Consider the following 21,785-nt stretch of genomic DNA (forward strand, 5'->3'; position numbering starts at 1 on the left):
CAGATCCCCAGCTGGTGTGAGCCAGATTAACACCACTGGAGTCAATAGAGCCAAACTAATGGACATCAGCTGAGGATCTGTCCTACATCCTAGTTCACTGGCAGCTGGGTAGCTTCACAAGGAGGTTGCAGCTCACTGCAGCAGGCGAGTAGCAGCTCTCTGAGTACAGTGGCTAGTGGTGAATGCAATCTCTCTCTGAGATGAAAGCATGCACCGCTTTGTTCCCAGATGCACTCTCTGTAGTGCTGGGCTGGGGAGGAGGGATGCTGTCTGGTTTGAGTAACATAGTGTGCTTTCCAAAACTGTCAGCATGATCCAGGGCCCTTTCTGTCTGACCTCTGCTACAGCCAGCCCTGAGATGAAAACAACGGACAGTGTCTGGAAATGAGGAATAAAAGCTTTAAATGGAAATTGCTCTGAAGAGAAACACTCTGGAAGGGAGGGGGCAGAGCGGGGAGCTCTACAGCTGTTGTTTCATGTTCTTTAAAGCTCCTGTTATGTTGTTTTTTAATTAACATGTTTTTAGAAGCCTGATGTGATTTTACTGCTCTTTGTCCTTGACTGAGGGATACAGAGACATTCTGTTTGTTGCCCGGGGTAATCCAGGAGCTTGCTGGGGATAAAGTAAGCTGGCAAGAGACACGGATAGGGTCAGGTGTGTTCTCTGAAGTTTAGCTCCTGATAAAGCTGTAGAGTGGAGGGGGAGCTCTCTTTGCAATGGGTCAGACCCCGTTCCCATTGAAGTTAAAGGGAACAGGATCTGAGTGGCTGTACCTAGGGATCTCAACTTCCTTTTCCATCTCAGGATGCCCTGGGGTGGGTGAACTCTGCTGTTAATTCTCATTCTGTGCAGACTGCTACCACAGCAGGGAAGATCAAATGCAAGATGAAGGGGCAAAAAGGACTCATTAAGGAGAGTGTGAAACTTACACTAGTGTCAGGTAAGCTCTCCAGATAGGACCTAGGCTTTGTGCTGGCTCTCAGGGGTGAATTTCACCCTGCCTGAGTAATAACAATGCCTAGTTCTTATCAGCAATAGAGCTCAAAGCATGTTAATTTGTCCTGCCTCACTACAGGGGACTGGACTTGGTGATCTATTGAGGTCCCTTCCAGTCCTGCATTTCTATGATTACAAAGAAGGTCCGTATCATTACCCACATGTTTCAGATGGGGAAACTGAGGTACGGAGAGGGAAAGTGATTTACACAAAGTTGCCTAGCAGATGCAGGAATAGAATCCAGGTCTCCTGAGGCTCAGAGGAGTGCTCCAGCTACTCATCTGCAGGCAAGGAATGCAAGAATGCTTTTTATTTGTTACCCACTGTTCTTCTGCGTACAAAATTTCAGTCCTCCAATTAGGAAGGAGAAGCCATATCACATGTCTTAAGCGATCAATCGCACACCATGCATAATGGATAGCACATAGTCCAAGTAAACAATGCACAGACTAAAATGTGGTTGTATAAACTCTTTATCGAACAATTAGAAATAATGAGCATGGTCATAAAAATCAGAGTCTGCTCACAGCTCATTCACCAAGAGAAGAAAGGGCTAAATTCAACAGACGCAATTCTTCTCAGCAAATAGTGCAACCTATTCTGGGATTTCAACTCCCAAAAAGCCATTCCAAATAAACTGAGTAGCCTTATCACAGAACTGCACCCACCCACCCGCCGGCTGTAGTATTTTATTTAGGAGGGAATCTGATTGTGATGTGTATTAAGTGATAGCAGAGGGATAAAAAGAGTGCCAGTATATGCCATGTTGTTTTGCACAGTTTCATGGTTCATTATAAGGGACCGCAGATACCCTAGCAGAATCCTAACCTAATCAAACTCTTATTTTCCAGACTAACAGTTCATTACTGGACTTGCTGTGCTGTCTAAACCCCTAAGGTGAAAAAACCTAGGACAGCTGAGTCAGTGGAGAGAAAGAGAGCACTTTCAGTCCCTTACACTGGTGCTGTATCTTTTCTTTGGGTTTGCTCAGGTTAAATAAAAACTTTTGAGGGCAATGAGATGGTCTTGCGTGGGGAATGGGGGTGACGACTTTTCCTCCTATAGAATTGGTGGAACTCAAGCCCAATGCAGCGGTTAAACCTTTATTTCAGGGTGAGGAGGAAAATGATCTATGCTTTGGGAAATGTGGCCTAGTGGATGTCATAGTGGACTGATACTCAGGAGACTTGGCTCCACCACGGGCCTGTTGGTGGCCTTGGGCAAATCACATCCCTGCTTTGTGCCTCAGCTTCCCCATCTGTAAATTGGGGATAATGGTACTGGCCTCCTTTGTAAAGGGTGTTGAGATTGCCTGAAGAAAAGAGCTAGAAATTATTATTATAGTCAGAGTTATGTTAAAATTGGTCTCTGACAAGTCTATGCAATATTCCCCTCCCCGGACAGGTGGATAGAAAGCTGGCTAGATTGTCGGGCTCAACAGGTAGTGATCAACAGTTTGACGTCTAGCTGGCAGCTGGTATTAAGAGGAGTGCCCCAAGCATCAGTCCTGGGGCTGGTTTTGTTCAATATCTTCATTGAATAGGGAGTGCTTTGTTCCAGGTGAGCCTTGAGTGGGCCTGACTGTATAAAAGCCAGTCAGCCAGTCAGCTGCGAACCAGCTGAGCCGCGAACAGCAGAGTGGCTAACAGAAGGAGTTTGCCTGGGAGTTCACCCGGGGAGAGCCTGCTGAGGCTTACATCTTGCCGGCTTCTCTGAGTAGTTACTACAACTCCTGAGTGAGTTCGTAGAAGGAAGGTAATATGGATGGGGACTGTTCAGCTGTTGTGACCGGCACTGGATGTGCCATGTTTGTCTTTCTTACACAGGACAGAAGCGACTTTGTCTGTACAAAGTGCAAGCTGGTCTCCATATTGGAAGAGAAGGTTCAAGGTCTGGAGAAACAAGTATCGACCCTGCGTTGCATAAGAGAAACTGAAGATTTCCTGGACAGACGTCAGGATATGCTTCTACGGGCACAAGGTTCTGAAGATTCAGAGCAGGCTGTGCAGCGGGGACAGGAGGACGGTGAAGAAATTTGGCAGCATGTGACCTCCAGAAGAAGAAAGGGGAGCATCCATGTACCAGCAGCGCAGATACAGGTAAGTAACCGTTTTCATGTTCTCTCCACAGGTACTAATGCGGAGAGTGGACTAGATGATACATCTGAGGGAAGGGAACAAAAGGAGACTCCGCCGATTGGAAGGCATGAGATGCACTGTCCTAGGGATGGGGTTCCACGACCACCGCTCCCAAGAGGAGGAGGTGGGTGGTGGTGGTCGGGGACTCTCTCCTCGGGGGACTGAGTCATCTGAGCCCCGACCAGGAAAACCGAGAAGTCTGCTGCTTGCCAGGAGCTAGGATTCATGATGTGACAGAGAGAATGCCGAGACTCATCAAGCCCTCGGATCGCTAGCGCTTCCTGCTTCTCCACGTGGGCACCAATGATACCGCCAAGAATGACCTTGAGCGGATCACTGCGGACTACGTGGCTCTGGAAAGAAGGATAAAGGAGTTTGAGGCGCAAGTGGTCTTCTCGTCCATCCTCCCCGTGGAAGGAAAAGGCCTGGGTAGAGACCGTTGAATCGTGGAAGTCAACGAATGGCTACACAGGTGGTGTCGGAGAGAAGGCTTTGGATTCTTTGACCATGGGATGGTGTTCCAAGAAGGAGGAGTGCTAGGCAGAGACGGGCTCCACCTAACGAAGAGAGGGAAGAGTATCTTCGCAAGCAGGCTGGCTAACCTAGTGAGGAGGGCTCTAAACTAGGTTCACCGGGGGAAGGAGACCAAAGCCCTGAGGTAAGTGGGATACCGGAGGAAGCACGAGCAGGAGCACACGAGAGGGCAGGGGTCCTGCCTCCTACTGAGAAAGAGGGACGATCAGCGAGTTATCTCAAGTGCCTATCCACAAATGCAAGAAGCCTGGGAAACAAGCAGGGAGAACTGGAAGTCCTGGCACAGTCAAGGAATTAGGATGTGATTGGAATAACGGAGACTTGGTGGGATAACTCACATGACTGGAGTACTGTCATGGATGGATATAAATTGTTCAGGAAGGACAGGCAGAGCAGAAAAGGTGGGGGAGTTGCACTGTATGTAAGGGAGCAGTATGACTGCTCAGAGCTCAAGTATGAAACTGCAGAAAAACCTGAGTGTCTCTGGATTAAGTTTAGAAGCGTGAGCAACAAGGGTGATGTTGTGGTGGGAGTGTGCTATAGACCACCGGACCAGGGGAATGAGGTGGACGAGGCTTTCTTCCGGCAACTCACAGAAGTTACTAGATCGCAGGCCCTGGCTCTCATGGGAGACTTCACTCACCATGGTATCTGCTGGGAGAGCAATACAGCGGGTGCACAGACAATCCAGGAAGTTTTTGGAAAGGGTAGGGGACAATTTCCTGGTGCAAGTGCTGGAGGAACGAACTAGGGGCAGAGCTCTTCTTGACCTGCTGCTCACAAACCAGGAAGAATTAGTAGGGAAAGGTAAAGTGGATGGGAACCTAGAAGGCAGTGACCATGAGATGGTTGAGTTCAGGATCCTGACACAGGGAAGAAAGGAGAGCAGCAGAATTCAGACCCTGGACTTCAGAAAAGCAGACTTTGACTCCCTCCAGGAACTGATGGGCAGGATCCCCTGAGAGAATAACATGAGGGGGAAAGGAGTCCAGGAGAGCTGGCTGTATTTTAAAGAATCCTTATTGAGGTTACAGGGACAAACCATCCCAATGTGTAGAAAGAATAGTAAATATGGCAGGCGACCAGCTTGGCTTAACAGTGAAATCCTTGCTGATCTTAAACACAAAAAAGAAGCTTACAAGAAGTGGAAGATTGGACAAATGACCAGGGAGGAGTATAAAAATATTGCTCGGGCATGCAGGAGTGTAATCAGGAAGGCCAAATCCCACCTGGAGTTGCAGCTAGCAAGAGATGTTAAGAGTAACAAGAAGGGTTTCTTCAGGTATGTTAGCAACAAGAAGAAAGTCAAGGAAACTGTGGGCCCCTTACTGAATGAGGGAGGCAACCTAGTGACAGAGGATGTGGAAAAAGCTAATGTACTCAATGCTTTTTTTGCCTCTGTCTTCTCGAACAAGATCAGCTCCCAGACTGCTGCACTGGGCAGCACTGCATGGGGAGGAGGTGACCAGCCCTCTGTGGAGGAAGAAGTGGTTCGTGGCTATTTAGAAAAGCTGGACGAGCACAAGTCCATGGGGCCGGATGCGCTGCCTCCGAGAGTGCTAAAGGAGTTGGCGGATGTGATTGCAGAGCCTCAAAACTCATGGTGATCAGGGGAAGTCCCAGACGACTGGAAAAAGGCTAATGTAGTGCCCATCTTTAAAAAAGGGAAGAAGGAGGATCCTGGGAACTACAGGCCAGTCAGCCTCACCTCAGTCCCTGGAAAAATCATGGAGCAGGTCCTCAAGGAATCAATTCTGAAGGACTTAGAGGAGAGGAAAGTGATCAGGAACAGAGCCTGGATTCACCAAGGGCAAGTCGTGCCTGACTAATCTAATTGCCTTCTATAATGAGATAACTGGCTCTGTGGATGAGGGGAAAGGGGTGGACGTGTTGTTCCTTGACTTTAGCAAAGCTTTTGACACAGTCTTCCACAGTATTCTTGCCAGCAAGTGGATAGAAAGTTGGCTAGATTGTCGGGCTCAATGGATAGCGATCAATGGCTCCATGTCTAGCTGGCAGCCGGTATCAAGTGGAGTGCCCCAAGGGTCGGTCCTCGGGCCGGTTTTGTTCAATATCTTCATAAATGATCTGGAGGATGGTGTAGATTGCACCCTCAGCAAGTTTGCAGATGACACTAAACTGGGAGGAGAGGTAGATACGCTGGAGGGTAGGGATAGGATACAGAGGGCCCTAGACAAATTAGAGGATTGGGCCAAAAGAAATCTGATGAGGTTCAACAAAGACAAGTGCAGAGACCTGCACTTAGGACAGAAGAATCCCATGCATTGGTACAGACTAGGGACCGAATGGCTCGGCAGCAGTTCTGCAGAAAAGGACCTAGGGATTACGATGGACGAGAAGCTGGATATGAGTCAACAGTGTGCCCTTGTTGCCAAGAAGGCTAACAGCATTTTGGGCTGTATAAGTTGGGGCATTGCCAGCAGATCGAGGGACGTGATCATTCCCCTCTATTCGACATTGGTGAGGCCTCGTCTGGAGTACTGTGTCCAGTTTTGGGCCCCACACTACAAGAAGGATGTGGAAAAATTGGGAAGCATCCAGGGGAGGGCAACAAAAATAATTAGGGGACTGGAACACATGACTTATGAGGAGAGGCTGTGGGAACTGGGATTGTTAAATCTGCAGAAGAGAAGAATGAGGGGGGATTTGATAGCTGCTTTCAACTACCTGAAAGGGGGTTCCAAAGAGGATGGATCTAGACTATTCTCAGTCGTACCAGATGACAGAACAAGGAGTAATAGTCTCAAGTTGCAGTGGGGGAGGTTTAGGTTGGATATTAGGAAAAACTTTTTCACTAGGAAGGTGGTGAAGCACTGGAATGCATTACCTAGGGAGGTGGTGGAATCTCCTTCCTTTGAGGTTTTTAAGGTCAGGCTTGATAAAGTCCTGGCTGGGATGATTTAGTTGGGGATTGGTCCTGCTTTGAGCAGGGGGTTGGACTAGATGACCTCCTGAGGTCCCTTCCAACCCTGATAGTCTATGATTCTATGACACAGTTCATCACCATATGGAAAAGGCTGTATGTTCTGTCACAGAGTGTTTGAATAGTCTCTTGGGAGCTTGAACTGAAAGCTGTGATCTTCCCTATTTGATACATGCTACCAAATGTGCAATTCTGGGAGAGTGGGGGAGAGGCAATTGAGGGTGCTGAGCACCCTCAGAACCTCGCAGGATCAGGTCCCGGGTTTGTTACTTGTAGGGATGCTCATCTGGGTTGGTCCCACTGAAGCCAATGGGAGGCTGGGCAGCAATGGGAGCAGACGTGCAAGAGGGAGGATTGTAAAACAACACTGAAGCTTTTGGTTTCTGGGCTTTCCGGAGAGAGACATGGCGGGGTCAGGCTGCTAGGGTTGGCAGATGCTCAGTTGTCATAGACAGCCTGGATGCAGTCTTAAACATGGTGGCTGGTGACAAAACTCTGGCTGTCCTTGTGTCTAGCTGCTATATTAAAAGAAGCTAAAATGTTTGCCAAATATTATTTTTCCATGCAAGCAAATGCTCTCGTTGCCACAGGGATGTACTGTGAGCACCAGCAGGAGAGGAGACAGACCATGGTGTAGTGAATGGGAGGGGAAGTGTCTAGGGGATCTCTATCACCTGAGATACTCTTTGTCCTTGACTGAGGGATACAGAGACATTCTGCTAATAGGCCAGGTAATCCAGGAGCTTGCTGGAGATAGTGAGCTGGCAGAGTGTCAGATGCGCTTTCTGAAGTTTAGCTCCCATTGAAGCTGTAGAGGGAGGGAGAGTTTCCCATACGATGGCAAAGTCTGAGACCCCCTGTTCTAGACGTAAGGCAAGAATCATTTACTGAGGGACTGGCAACTCTGAGAACCTGTCGTATAATGGTGCAGCAGCCACCATGTGATCAGGGCTACACTAGACCAGGAAGACGTGGCTTATGTAACATACAAGAGCAAAATGTTTCCTGTGTAGCCATGCATGAACATTATAGAAACGGGTTTTGAAGAAAGCGTTATGTTCTCTCTTTCTTGTCTTTCACCCAAATCATCATAAAAAAATAAGGGATGTAGAACTCTCAGAATTACCAACTCTACAGAATCCCAGTTTATTTTTATGAGTCAACACTTTTTGTCTTCAGTGTGTAAAAGCATTAAAAATAACCCTTAAAGAATCTTTGAAAAATCAAAAACCTGTCTTTGCATTTAAGCCACTGCCTTCCATCCCTTTAAGTCTGTGGGCCCTGAATGTGAGAAACCTGGATAGTGCGAAATGCAAACCAAGAATGGCTCTGGTATGGCAAACTGAGACCGGGCCTCCTCGAATAACTCCACAGCACTCTAGTCTAACATGGCTTTAGGCAGCCCCAAGAGCAGAAGTAAAACATTTTTACCATCACCTCCCCAGTAGTATCGGAGATCAGTTGTAAAGCAGTGATTGCTGTCAAGGTGCCAATGGCCATAGACAATGTGGCACCTGTTGTTTTCAACTCCGCCATAGGGGCTAGTTATTGTTGGAAGATGTGCTCCTCGTTTTGTTCCGTCTCTGTGAAATGGTAGGCAGGTAAAGCAGCTATGAGTCTTAAGAGCGTAAGTCCCATTTTCAGAACCAGCTTGGAGTTTCAAAGGTATTTTGGTGTCTGAAGATAGGCACCTGGTGAGATTTAAAAAAAAAAAACTCAGCAGGTTAGGCACCTAACTCCCATTTACTGCAATGGAAGTTAGGTACCTGACCTGCTTAAAGTGCTTTTGTAAATCCCATGAGACACCTACCTATATCTTTATGTGCCTAAATATCTTTGAAAATCTGGAACTGCAGTTAAGTCTCATTGAAATTCAATGCTAGTGTTCCTCTTCCTTGGGGTACAAAGCCCCAGTTCCTACCTGCCACATCGCAGAAGCCCCCAACCTCTCCCAGCTGCAAAACCTTCTTGCAGGATGAAATTCACCGCGGGGCAGAGATGGGTGACGCACAGCCCAGATGTCACTTAAGCCCTATGTTGAGTCTGAAGGGAGACTTACGTTACTTTGTGCTGGCTTCCTGCACAGGGGTGAATTTCACCCTCCGTGACCCAAGCAACAGCTGCCTTTCTAGCTTCCAAACCTTCTTCCAGCAACTAGAGGCCAGATTCTGCCCCGCAGCCTAACCCAACCACCACCCCCTTACTGCCCAGATGCTAAAAAGCCCCTTCCAAGTACCCTAAACTTAACCCTCTGGCTCTCACTCCTTCCACCATAAAGCTGTTAGATATGTATTGGTCTGTGTTAAGCAGAAACTGCAATTTCAGTGGTAGCATAAAACAAATGGGAAAACATTCTAAAACATGGGTTTTTATTGAATTAAATATTAACATAAATGACACAATAAATACAGTATTGGATACGTTATTAATTTTAATATTTACTCCAACAAAAAACCCATTTGTTTTAACGAGTTCATTTCTTTCTACTGGCAAAATTCAGTTCACCTCAAAATGCAGCAGAGAGGAGGGGAGGTGACCAGAAAATGTCAGTCTATCTTGCTGCAGAATGTATGGAGCTATGGTTATGAGATTCTAGAAGAAATAATAATAATGATTAATAATAATTTAATCGGTAGGAGATTGCATTTATATTCATTTGCAGAGAGGTTAGATTAATAAGGGATATAATATAGATGGACAAGATTCTTAGTAGTCTAGGCTAGTGGATGGGGGGAAGTAGTTTTCAAGTCAAACCAGACACATCAGATAAACTAAAGAGACAGGAGATGGAGACGTAGTTAGGGCCAAATCCTCAGGTGATGTACATTTGTCTTGTCCTATTGACTTCAGTAGAGCCGTGCCCCTTTTCACCAGCTGAGGGTCTATCGGTTGAGATACTTCTTTTGGTTATTGATGTCGATACAGAGCATTCCCCTTCTGGCAGATCAAAGCAGTGATGCATTTTCTGAATGTTGAGTTTAACAGTTATGCTTGCACTAAGATTTAGCTGGGCTCATAATCATTGTGCTGCTGCATGGATACAATTGTATATAACACCACGCTCAACCAAACGTCTGGGACCAAAGGGGATTGTGGAGCCCAGCAAAGCAAACTGCCAGGCTTTATACACAAGTGCCCAGAGCCTCGAAGGTATTTAGGCACCTAATTCCCACTGAAATAAATGGAATGTGAGCCAAGGCCATTCACGTACCATTGTTTTCCCTGAATTCGCCCAGCTCTAGCAGTGAATGATTGACAGCTACCTGGCCAGCTCACTTCCCCTTTCTCTGATTGGAAGACAGAAGGCATGGAGGGCTGTGTGCTTGGGTTTTATTCAGCACATCGAGCAGAGGGAAAGCAGTCAGGCCCAGAAAGATGGAAAATCACCCCTACAGGAAAGTACTTTGGCAAAGGTAGGCCAGAGCCTGAGCTGGTGTCGATCAGTGTAGCTCCAGTGGCTACATTTTACATAAGCTGCGGTTCGGCCCCATCAGATAGTACAAATAAATGTCGATCCTCCATGAGGTAACTCCAGGATTTTGCTGAAGTAAGTGGAGCTCTGTCAATTCAGAGCTGCAGTGCAGTGGAGAATCAGGCCCTTTTCAATAGAGTCATCTTCGCATTCTGCTTTCACATGTAATCACGTCTGGCCCCTAATAACACTAGACGCGGAGCCACTTGCCCTTCCTCAGGGGATACGCTGGTGGCCAAGAAAAGCCACCATTGCCAGGAAATGCTCTTGTGCTTTCTGCTGCTCCATGCTCAATTGCTTAACTCTTTCGGGGCGGGGGAGGGGAGGAGGGATGGGGAGGTAGGATGTGAGGGAATTTACTGAGTTGGAAAGTTGCTGTGTGTGATATGGGAATAACCCAGAGAGGAAGAGAACTACTAAGACTGACAGAGTGACAAGAAGCAGTCAAGAGTGAGAAAGACCAAGACAGAGGCATGCTGCAAGGATTCATTGGGATTCCGAGGCATCCAAGCGGAGTAGCAGACGGTAGCTGACTGCAGACTCTGAATAGTAACTAGGATTTATAGAGTGCAGGGCAGTTACCTGCAATTATTTTCAGGCCACTATGTCCTTCTGGAACGGAGTTTTAAATCACGTTGCCTTGGGTGGATTTGATTTTGGAGATTGCACTCTGAGCATAGGCAGGGGGAAATACAGTTCAATGCTCTCTTCCCCCACTTCTCTAGGAGAGCACAGAATCATAGAAATGTAGGGCTGGGGGGATCTCAATGGGTTATGTCATCCATCCCCCGCGTGGAGGCAGATCTTGAAGCCTGGCTGCTATTTGCCACAAATCACTGTTGGCTTCTGAAATAATGGCCCAATAAAGAAGCCACGAGTCACGAATGCCCCCTCTCCTTAAAACAATTTTGATGCCTCCCTCCTTCTCCAGATGCCACCGGCCATCACACGAGGAAACAAACTATATTCTCAACATGTCTGAGGGCTGCAACCATACAAGCTAATTGGGCCAGATTCTCAGCCAATGTACAGCGATGTTGCTCCAGAGAAGCAGAGCCGATTCACAAGCTGCAGACATGGCTCAGTGTATCAGCTCTCCAGCAAACCTGGGAAGAGCCTGCAGACAGGCTCACTGGCTGTGTTTAGGGTTATTATTTTTTAATGATGACACACAGATTTCCCCCAAGTTAAGACTGAGCAGAATTGGCCCAGGAGAGCCCTCCCCGGCTGTGCATTGGCCTAGGGGTGAGCGATACATCCCAGCCACACTAGCATTTCCTTGGTTAAGCTTTTAAGCTTCTATTTGAATTTTAGCTGTAAAACACTGAACCGATTACAAAAAACCTTCCTTAATCCAGAGGGGAGAGCCTGATGAATATTTCAGCTGGCCCCACCATTCCTGCTTTACTCTCTATAAAACCTGCTGCACTATCCTGCCTTCTCCCACAACATGCAGTAAGTCGAGGCCCAATTCTGCCCGATGCCACAAGACGCCTGCCTAGGGTGCTGAGCTCCTTTGAATCAACAGGCATTAAGGGCATCCAACACCTTCAAGGAGACGCTCAGCCCCTCGCAGGATCAAAAGCTAAGTCTGCCTCCCATTTTTGGTCACTCAAGCTTAACTGGGCTGTTGTGTTGTCGTGCCAGCCAGTTCTTTGAGGTAAGAGGCTGAGTCAAGAGAGAGGGAGAGGAAATTGCTGCAGGAGGGATTAATGGGGGAGAGAGCCCAAAACTGGACAAAGGAGGGAGAAGTAGGAGGAGGGAGCTGAGGCAGGGATGCAGCGCCTGTAGCCCCAGTCAGGGATGTGCCAAATGTGCCAGTTTGACTGCCTCTAGTGCTGGTCAGACACAGAGAGGGGCTGTCTTTGTGTCCCCGGTTGGGCTACTGCAGTAATAACAATAATACACTGAGCCCCATTAAGGTTGAGCAAATTCTGTCTGGTGTGGGGGTGTCTTTCTAGCGGTTTCTTGCCCTCCCCTCGCTGCTCCTTTCCCACCCAGCCCCAGTGCCACCTTCACTCACGGTGGTGAGCATTCTATCACGTGAGTAGCGCCATTAAAGTCAAGGGGGTGGGTTGTGTGAGTCCCCACCGACATGAGTAAGGCGTGGAGCTATGTTCATATCAGGGCTGGGTAATGCATTAAGTGAATTGGGGGGTCTATCATTTGAGGCTGGGCTTTGCACAAAGGGAATTAGGCACTGCAGTCCCATTGATTAAGGCTTCTTTGAAAATCCCAGCTTAGTGCCATTGGAACACACAGCAAAATGACTACACAATCTGGGACCATTTTTTCAACAGCTCTCCTCCGGAGACAGCCAAGCCCCGACATCTCTGCTTTCTGGAACAGGTGGCCCTTCCACCATGGTCTGCTGACCGGCCCTGCTGTATATTGGCACACACAGTTGCTGGAACTCGGCCAACTGCTATCCAGCATCTTTTCTTAAACAGCCCACACCTGGGGAGCCTGAAGACTCGCAGATGGGTCCCTGGCAGCCTCAGGCAGGTCAGAACTGGAGTTCCCAGGCCAAATTGCAGCTCTGGCTCTCCAAATGTAGGATGCTTGAGAGATATGGAATTGGAATGACTAACATGACATGGAATAGGAGATAACTGCATTGACAGCATTGGATCTTAGCATTATATTCATATTTGTATTGTGGCAGCACCCCTCAGCTCCAGTCAGGTATCGGGGCTCCCACTGTGCTGGGTGCTGTCTGCACAGACAAACAGATACAGGGATCCTAAGATATCAGCAATACAGGTAGGATCACGAGTATAATTTGCAATGGTTGCTATATAACCATTATAGGGATCTAGGCCTGGATTAGTGGTGGGTTGGGTTTGGCAGGGTACGATGGTCGTGCATTGACAAATCTGTGTGTGCAAAGCTCCCATCACACCTATCCACAGCATCAGCCCTTCCTTCTCACAAGTATTTTATCCACCCGCAGATTGTTTTTAAGACAGATAAATCATACCAGAGGTATTATCTGCTTGTCGTATTTTCCTTCAGACTATGTATTCATTGTCACTTGTCATTGTTTCCTAGTGCTCTGCATCAGGATAGATTGTTTTCTGGGTTGGAGAGATGTCAGCTAATGTAGATTGACAATCTAGGGGTTCTCACAACAAAATTTTTGGCAGCCTCAGAGCCCGGCCACCAACTCTTGCTGGCGGCCACTCTGAGAATTTTTCCTAAAATACGTAATTAACTTTAGGAAAAAACAATCAATATGCACATAGACAAGTCCAGGTCATTGTAATTTATTGATGTAGTAAGAAGGGCATAGGATGAAGAGCTCCGCATTTAGCACACCCAGACTTTGCTCCTATTCTTGTGCTCGAAGCATGTCACAAAGCTGGAGCCCCTCACTCTGCCGAGGAGCTGACAACCCTCCAGCAGCCTGGAGCCATTGAGTTGCTGCAGTAGCTACAGCCACTGTAAGCAGCGAGTGTGGCCCCAGGCAAGGGAAGCACTGACCTGTCTCTGTCCCTGCCTCCTGCACCCCTTCAGCAAGAGCCCGTCCCAAGGAAGGTGGGTCGGGAACTCCTCGGCCACTTGCACAGACGCAGGCTTCTCCAGCCCAAGCCAGGCGGGAGTGGGGAAGCTGCCCAGGGAGTGCCCCAGTGATCAAACACTGCAGCCATCTCCACCGACAAGAGCTGTCTCTGGTGCCACACACAAAAGCCCCGTGTTCTCCAGAGGCACTGCCTGGAGCCTTTAAGAAGCCTATGTGGTGCAGGACGCCAATCCCTGCTGGCAGCACCAGTGCAAACACCAAGGCAGAGCATCTCGCTGCCTTGGGTAACAGCTATTCAGGAGCAACAGCTGGGCGCTGCATGAAGGGGCTGCTGCTTTGCCCCCCACCCTTCCCATCTCTGCCCCTGCTGTGGAGGCTGTTGTGGTCACACAAAAATCTGTTGGTGGCCACATTTTGAGAAACGCTGGTCTAAGAATTGGGTGTTGTCCAGATGAGATGTTCCAAAATGTCACTTCCTGTCCCATGTGTCTAGAAGATGGGCTTCTGTAGGCAGCTTTTGGGCTGGGAAGCCTTTGATGTGCTGTGTATCTGATGGCTATGAAAATGGTCCTGTGTGTGCGTGTGAGCGAGAGATGGGGTTAAATCAATTGCTCTCTGCAGTCTCTGCCCTGGTCTGGCTGCTTACTGGGGATGGGGAGAATCCACAAAGACAGTTTAGCTACTGCTAGAATTGACATTGGTTGCTCCGGGGCTCTCTTAGGGCTTAGAGGAGATAGGCATTTTCCTCTGGTCCAACTGGGCTCTGCCCTAGGAATCGTCAGTGCACAGCCGGATGCAGCGTGAGTAGGTTTTGAATAACATCACGGTTCCTTCCTCCCTCCCATTTTACTTATTATAAGCCAGATTTCTCTCTGGTCCTTGTGTGAGTGTGCGCGTTGGGATGAGAGGGTGCAAGGAAGAAAGGAACCACAGGACCCACTCCCTCAGTGTACCCCCACTGTCCAAAATTGCCCAGCATGGCAGGGAGGAGGCGGGGCTGTCTCTCAGCAGGGGCAGTAGTTTGCATGACGCTGTGGGGCGATGCAGTGTGCACAGTCCCCCTGCTCACTGGGGAGATTGGGGAAAGACTGTGTTCTCAAAGGCATAACTCCTCCCCGACCCCATGACTGGTGCAGCTCTCCCCTGCTTTCAAAGCAGGCCTGGGCCTGAATGCCACAAGCAAGTCCTAAATACACATGCCAGCCAGATGCAGCCTTTGGGCCATGGCTGCCCCTTGCAAACTGCCACTTTCGTAGGATGGCAGGACCATGCTCTGGGAGCTAGGGCCACTTGTCCCCTTCCCAGTGCTGTGCCTGTTCTTCCCTCCCATCTCCTTCTTAAACCCCAGCCCTCAATGATACAGCCAAACTGAGGCAAAACCAGGGGCATGCCCAGAAAATTGAGCTCATCCACTAATATTTGATTCAGTGCTTTCATTAGAAAAAAAAATGAATGCCTGTCTGTTTACCTGTCTCCATCATTATATGGATGCTAGAGAGACATCCATCTAGCTTTAAGCTGAAGTTCAGTTGTGAGAATCCAAAAACATCCCTAAAAAACACAAGCTATTCCCCACAGCCACTGCTAATCTGATGTGTTTTTTCTCTATCTTACTAAGGTGAAGTGGGTGAGGTAATAGCATTTATTGGACCAGCTTCTGTTAGCGAAACGGACAAGCTTTCGAGCTACATAAAGCTCTTCTTCAGGTCTCTTCTTTCTTACCATCCTTTAGTACTTCTATCTACTTCAGGGCTGACAATTGCAAGGACATTGACTGTCACTAGAGGGCACCATCCCACCTCAAACTTCCTCTGTGCAGAATTCCTGATATAAATATCTATACTACAAAAGGGGTGGATTGGAACACACACATCAAAGGAGGGGGAAAAAAGAAACAATATGTTTATCATCCTCCTATATCTAGCTAGAATGCTGCCTTGCCATTTATTTATGCAGCAAGTGCCCCTTTAAGTACACAAACCACAGCCACAGTAGACAGAATAGGCAGGCCAGAGATTAGTGCAAACGTACTTCATCTGGTGATTTGCGTGTGTGTTGGTTGACTTTAAAATGGAATAAACCACACTGAACAGCAAGGTAGCTATGGAAACATAACCAAAATTATTCCACCACCTTTCTGCTGCACTGCTTTCTGCTACCCCTCAAACACTGTCAAGGGAGGCTAGAATATTGCTTCTTATAAATAATACAATGTGAGGAGCTGCAAACGGAATCAATGAATTAGGATCGGGGGGGGGAGGGGGGGTATGTTTCAGGAAAAAAATACCCAATAGAGGTTATATTAGTTTCTGATGATTTAGCATTAGTACTGGAGTTAGTTATTGTGTGTGTGTGTGTGTGTGTGTGTGTGTGTGTGTGCTCAACTTGCAGAAGGAGATTTTTATACCCACACACATTTTAGTGCCTAAGAAAGGAAAAGACTAAGAGGCAGGTGTGCTATCAGGAAGATGTGGTCTTACACAGCTCAATCCCAGCCTGCAGCATCCCCGTTGGGCCCGTTTTGGACTCTGCAGCCCACGTGGTTCTGCTCCTGTGGCTCTGTCCTGACTTGGGCACTCTCTGATATTCCAGCCCATGATATTCCTTACTTGAATACAGCCCGCCAACGCCGCTGAACTGAGCGGTAGCATTGTGTTATGTGAAACCTACCAGAGACTGAGCTGAAAAGACTATTCCATGAGCGATTTCAGGCAGATTTGAGACTAGGGAAGATATTCTGGCCCCATTTGAAGTCAATTGAAAAACTCCCCTTGACTTCAGTGGGGCCAGGATTTCAATCTAGGGCTCTGGATGGGTTCCTAATATTGAATACTTAGGGTCTAGCTAATCTTCTAGGACTAGGTTGTGCCTTCAGAGTGAAGGGGGAGTGTAAATTGCACCATCTCACGAATAGCTCTTGGAGGCATTGTGCTGGAGAGATGTCTCTCTCAGACACATTTCCCTCCTGGGGTCTCCATTGCTGTGAGGGGATAACAACTTGCTACAGACCCTGTCCCAGCTACTGCCTCTTCTACTGCTTCCCAACCACCTGCTGCAAGGTGGGAGTAGTGGATGCACACAACCTAGATTCATACTCCTCCTTACTCATCGCTATGGGTATATAGCCCAAGTAAGAGTTTGGCCGTGGAATGCTGTTGGTATTTGTTTTCTAGAAACAAGGAAATACGTTGATGTCTGTCTTGCTTAGCCTGGTGATAATGCGGCATTTCCCTACAGGTGCACCCTATTACATCCATTGCTATGTAATGCAAAGCCAATGATTTTCAAAACAGCTCAGCACCCAGTGAATGTCCAACGTGCTGAGCTTTTCTGAAAATCTGGCCTTAGAAATCTCTGTGCAGGTATCATAACCCATCAGCTACATGACATCTTGTACTTCCCTTAAACCATCAACTGTTCCACAAAGAAGGCTGTGGCACTTAGAGAGAATTGCCAGTTCCTGCCCCCTTCTCCCTGCATGTCTTCCAAGTGAATATCTTTCTCTACCTTTCTCACAGATCTGCTCTAATTTGGCCCAATCCTTCTCCTATTGAAGTCAGTGGATACCCCTCCCTATTGACTTCAGTTTATTTCCATTCACCTCACCTGACTGACTGTTCTCCCAGTGCACTTCCGTTCCGAGCCAGTGGGCTTCATTGTGATCCACCAAACACCCATCAGATGGTAGTAACTTTCACTCACTAGTGAGCTGGTAACTAAGAAGTGTAAAGTGCTATGAAGTCATTCTCTTGACTTCAGTGGGCTTTGCATCAGGACCCTCTTTGCTGGTTTCAAGCCCATAAGCCACTTAGTCCTCCAGCTTCAGGATTTTGTGGTTGCTGTTATTAAGCCTGGAACTTTCAAAGGGACCTAAGGAGTTATGCCGTCAGGTCCAGAGTTCCAAAGGTATTTAGGTACCTAAAGATGCAGGTAGGCACCTAGTGGGATCTACAAAAAGACCCAAACAGATTAGGTGTCTAACTCACTTAGGCACCTAGTCGGATTTGCAAAAGCACCTACCTGCTTCTTTAGGTGCCTAAATACCTTTGGAAATCTGACCTTCAACTAAATTTCAATTGAATTTGGGCATCTAACTCCCTTAGGCTTCTCTGAAAACACCAGCCTAATTTAGGAGCAAAGGCACCCAAATAAAGATTCCCTGTGTGGCAGATCATTGTGCTGTCACTAGAGATCCATGCCAGCACAGAGCCACTGGCCTCCTGGACAACACAGTTCACAGCAGGAATGTCTAGCAGCGGCACAAGGCAGTGCCAGAAGATCATGCCTTGGAGATATTTGTAAAGTGGATATTTACACAGCTGATGAGCAACAATGAAAGGGTTAAGAGACGGCTGGTCTGCGGCATCTCTAGTGCCCTCTAGCTAGCTCGGCTTTTTGAGAGCTACCAGAACCAGTTGAGTGAAGCTGTATTGGACGTGAATATTTTCTCCTTTAAAATATAGTTACAACTAGCCCCTTGCTCACCATGCAAGGGGCTAGTTGTAACCCCTTTGGAGTTTAGAGAGCATGGCCCCTTTAAATCTTTTTCTTAAGTGGGGAGGGGGAGCAGTGAGAGAAAGGAGGGAAACTCCAGGGTGTGGCTCTGGAGTTCCAGAGGGAAGGGCTGCAGCCCACAGGCCCTTGCAAAGTGAAGCAGCAGAGAACCTGCCTGAAGCCTGGGAAGGACAGAGTGGCTGATTGGGGACACCCCAGGACAGGAGCCAGGAGGAGCACTGTGCCAGGGAGGAATCGCCCGAGAAGGACCCAGTATCACTGCTGCCCAGAGCTGCATGGGGCTGTGAGTACTGGGGCTTGTGACTCTGCACTGGGAATAAGGAGGGAGGCTGCTAGCTAGTTAAGTGGGGAGGTGGTCGCTCTGCGTGGCTTTGCAGAGAGCGGCAGAAGTGGGCACCGGAGGGGTTTGTTGGGGAAAGTTCACTGGCGCGGAAGACGACCAGGAGCACCCAAGACTCGCCATTGAACTGGAACTCTGCTCAGGACTCCTGAACTCTGTGTGCAGACACGTTGCTCAGTGTCTGCCCTTTCAGACTGTGCTACCACTGGGCCTGTGGGACCTTGGTTTGGATGCAGCCCTGTTCTACCGCTTCCCCTATATGTCCCCTTGTTGTTTTTTCTCCTCTCATCCCTCTGTAAATAAATATTTCCCTTTGTTATATCCATTGTACTGTGCCAGGGTGTGTGTGTTCACTCTGGAGGGTTTGGAACAGGTGCCCTTGGGGTGGAAGGGATTTTTCCTGCTGCATTCCTGCGTGCGCCTTCTCATGGCCAGAGCTGCCTGCAGAGTAGACTCCATCTTGGCCACGAGGGCGCTAAAGTTACATAGTAAAGACCCATCTCTTCCTTTTGCTGGCAGAAGCCACACTGTTGAAATTGCATCAGTGCCTGATAGCGGTGCTTGTGGGCTGAAGGATGGGGTTACGAACAATCTCTCTCCATCTCACTTTAATGCTGCTTTAACAATCAGAAAAAAAACTTAACTGTCTATTGTTAAACTTTACTGTTTAATGTTTTAATAAACAGTCAAGTTCGTCCTCTGATAGTTAAATCAGCAGTAAAACAGGGATAGGGACTGGTTTACAGTATTTTGTCTGCATCACTAGCATATTAAAACAAGTTCCCTCCAGCCAGGAAGAGCTACTATAAGAAGTCAGCTGCGTCCCCAGAACATGTGGTTTCCTGCACCGAAGGCACATGGACCTGCTAATGCTGAGATCTGAATTGATAGAGGGGAGTGACCAGGGGCACACATATCCATCTGAAACATTAATGCAACCATCATGGAGATGAATACGAGAGAATGAGAGAGAAACATAAAATAAGGGACAATGTAGGGTAGGTAGATCCAGCACTGCTATTCACCCTCTCTCATAAATACACCCACAAGGAGACAGTCAGTGGAATTGAATGATAATATTTAGTATTGATATAAGGAAATCCTTGACCACACAACATACAACTAGCCTGTGGAACTCATTACCGCATCATATCACAGGTCAAGAGCTTGCAAACATTCTAAAAAGGATTGGGAATTTCAGCCATTTTGGAAGAGAGAGAAACTTTGGGGCATAAACCAATCTCTAATGACTGGGGTCTCCCAATGGGCTGGTGATCCCAGAGCTGCTGACTGAAGAGTTTCTGGTACCTTCCTCTGAAGCAGTGGCTACTGACCACTGTTGGAGACTGGGTCTGATCCAGCTTGGCAGTCCCTATCTTCCTAAAGCCTAGCCTCATAATGGTACACAAAATCCTTGTCTTTTCTGAGGTGCCTTATTTTTGTCTGAGCTCATTAACAATCTCCCCTGTTGTGCCCCTAGGTTCTCCTCTATTCACTCCCTACACACTACTGTAATGATTTGTGTACAAAATATGCCTTGTGTGGTACCCTTTGCAAACTAACAACACACTGCTCAATAATATTATTGTATAATGCATATATGAATGCTGTATGTCAAATCATGGAGATTGGCTAATATGCTTTAAAGTGTGTGGCTAAAAGTTGTTTAAACCAGGGGAGTCAGGAGGAGTTGATAAACAGGTTTTTTCCAGACAAAGGAAAGAGGCCCACGCCTCAAGCCAGGGGTGGCCCATATTAGTGAGCTAGTCATATGTATCAGAGGTTGCAGCAGGAAGGGAACTTGCTACCACCAACGGGAGAGGGACCAGCTTGGAGCCTCATGGGGGACGTCTAGACAGCAATTAAATACCCATGGCTGGCCCGTGTCAGCTGACTCAGGCTGCGGAACTGTAAAATTGGTGTGTAGACGTTTGGGCTCGGGTTGGAGCTCAAGCTGGGGGACCCCTGCATGGTGGCAGGGTGCCAGAGCCCAGGCTCCATCCCAAGCCTCAATGTCTACACAGCATTTTTTGAACCCCACAAGCCCAAATCAACAGACTTGGGCCAGCGGCAGCTGTTCCATGGGTCTCTTATTCCAGCGTAGACATATCTGTGATTTCCTTGTTCAGCATGAACTAATGAACTTTATCTGGGGTACTTTTCAGAAGAATCCATAGCAAATGTCTGCTGACCTATAAAGAGAGGGGGAGCGAGCCCCTAAGTTTCCTTGACTTTAAGGGGACAAAGAAACCAAGCAATGTGATCTGCAATGGGTTCTGGCCAGGCCAGCCAGTAACAAGCTGGAAAGAAGACTGGGTGAGAAAAAGCATCTTGAACAAAGATAGTATCTTGCTTGATTAAGTTTGACTTTTCAATGAATGCTTTCACTTTGATTTGCTCGTAATGAACTCTACCTTTATTTCTTGGTATCACTTAATCCAGGCTCTTTTGTTAATCAACTTGTTTTACTTTCATTATAAACCATCAGGGCCAGATAGGTTCAGTAATGTGTGTGCGTCCAGTCAGCTGTTAGGCTGGAGTGGTGTATTGTCTCTCTTGAGGAAGAGAACATAATACTTTTTCTGTGAGGCTCAGTGAGAGGGACTGGACCATGCAGGAGGATGATTTGGGGGGTGAATTCAGGGCTGGAAGGGTACCAAGGTTGGTCACATTGGGCAAAGCCAGAGTGAGTCTTGTGGGCCACTGGCAGGTGGTTGGGGGTCAAAGCGCTGCACCAAAGCTGCACAGAGTTACAAGGCAGACATTGACTGAACCCCAAAATGTCAGACCTGGATGGCTTTTCTCATTTTTAAAACTCTCCGGTCCCTTAGATGTTGTGTTCTGAATTTATCCCTGAGGAAGTCCAACCATGACGGTCTTTAGCACTTCTTTATAGTGCTAACTTCTAAAGACGTTCAGAAGAGCACATTTGCCAGTGGCGCTCTGAAATTGATAAAATTATCACACCTATCCCTGCAGTAATTTTTAATAGGTTGCTGCTGTTATTCTGACTTTCTGATGGCAGTGATAGAAGTTTTATCTCCTTAGGGGTAACTTCCCTTCGTTGTCAGTGCATACCAGATCTGCTGCTTAATAACATTTGTAGTCTGCGCCGACTGTGTGCCCTGCTGAAAAATTATTAGCATGTTATCCTTGGGCAATGGCTTGTAATCTTCTTTTTATTCCACAATAAACAGTTTAGAATCCAGCCCCCAAGAGTGAGAATAGAAGCTAACCTGATACTTACGCTTCCATACCTGGCCTAGCAAAGGGAGAGGGATTGGGACCTGAGAGGGCCCAAAGAAAAGGAGATGAATGGGAA

Source organism: Natator depressus, chromosome 9, assembly GCF_965152275.1.
Source record: "Natator depressus isolate rNatDep1 chromosome 9, rNatDep2.hap1, whole genome shotgun sequence".
Taxonomy (NCBI): Eukaryota; Metazoa; Chordata; order Testudines; family Cheloniidae; genus Natator; species Natator depressus.